Source organism: Aplysia californica, unplaced genomic scaffold, assembly GCF_000002075.1.
Source record: "Aplysia californica isolate F4 #8 unplaced genomic scaffold, AplCal3.0 scaffold00374, whole genome shotgun sequence".
NCBI lineage: Eukaryota > Metazoa > Mollusca > Gastropoda > Aplysiida > Aplysiidae > Aplysia > Aplysia californica.
The window spans coordinates 749,892-751,324 of NW_004797644.1; positions in this window are offsets into that span (position 1 = coordinate 749,892).

Sequence of the window (1,433 nt, forward strand, 5' to 3'; positions counted from 1 at the left end):
TAAGGTAGCCTAACCACTAGACCACCGACAACCTCACGATTACGAGTAAGGTAGCCTAACCACTAGACCACCGACAACCTCACGATTACGAGTAAGGTAGCCTAACCACTAGACCACCGACAACCTCACGATTACGAGTCCGGTAGCCTAACCACTAGATTTAGAAACTGCATATTAAGGTCATAATATGAGCGCCAAGGGGTGGATGTCAACAGAGATGTCCAAACTGGGAATCAGGCTTACTCTGCTCACCTCTCTAGTTTTTGTTTTAGTAGAGGTTTTACGGCGCTCGCAACTACATAAGGTCATATAAGGTGAACATATCATGACGCAGTGTGTTCGTTTTAGTGATGTTGATGATGATGATGATGATGATAACGACGACGATGATGATGATGATTATGATGATGATGACGATGATGATTATGATGATGATGATCTTTTTTATCATGTTCCTAAAGAAGCCACGCCTAACATACTTCTTTGTGTCATAAAACTTAAAATGCTCAAGTATCCATCAACTTTTGGGGTTGTTTTTTTTTTCTTATCGTACTTAAACAGCAATGATGATGATGATGATGATGATGATGATGATGATGATGATGATGATGATGATGAGGATGAGGATGATGATGATGATAATGGTTCACATTACAAAGACCGAAAGTTTTCCCAGACTCTCCATTCTTACTTTCTCTTTTCTTCCCCAGTCTTTTCTTTCTTTAAAAAGAATAAAGATTAGGATAACCACGGAAATACAGAGCTCCGATCCACGTCACTGACATGCAAGCACTGCAACAGAATCTGCGCTTCAAACATAGGGAGAATTAGCCGTGAAAGAAGCTGCATGAAGACAGCTTTGAGACCATCTTAAGCTAAATTGGTCGCTTTTAAGCGCAAGGGGGCTATCCCGAAAAATGCTCTTTTGAGAAAATGGAAGGTAAAGTTTTCGCCCCTTGTTCAGTTTCTTTAAAAGACAAGGAAAGTTTTCTCTATAACCAAACAAATATACACACCAATAAAACCAAACTTCTCCTATAGGTAGGGCATTGCCCACTTTTGGAGTCGGTTAAGATTTCTGGAAACCCCTGAAATCAGGGTTAGCCCGCTTGCTCTTAATTGAAAGCGACCAATTGACTGTGTTCATAGTAGAAAAGAGCCGTACAAAGATAGGATAAGGATGGCGAGGATAAATAATGATGGTAGGTCGCTACCTGCAGAAGTGATGACGTCATCCGACTTCCGGATACACTTCCATCTAGTGAGTCGCTCCGATAGTGTGTGTGTGTGTGTGTGTGTGTGTGTGTGTGTGTGTGTGTGCGCGTGTGTATGTGTGTGTGTGCGCGTGTGTATGTGTGTGTGTGTTTGTGTGTGTGTGTGTATATGTGTGTGTGTGAGTATGTGTGTGTATATGAGTGTGTGTGTGTGTGTGT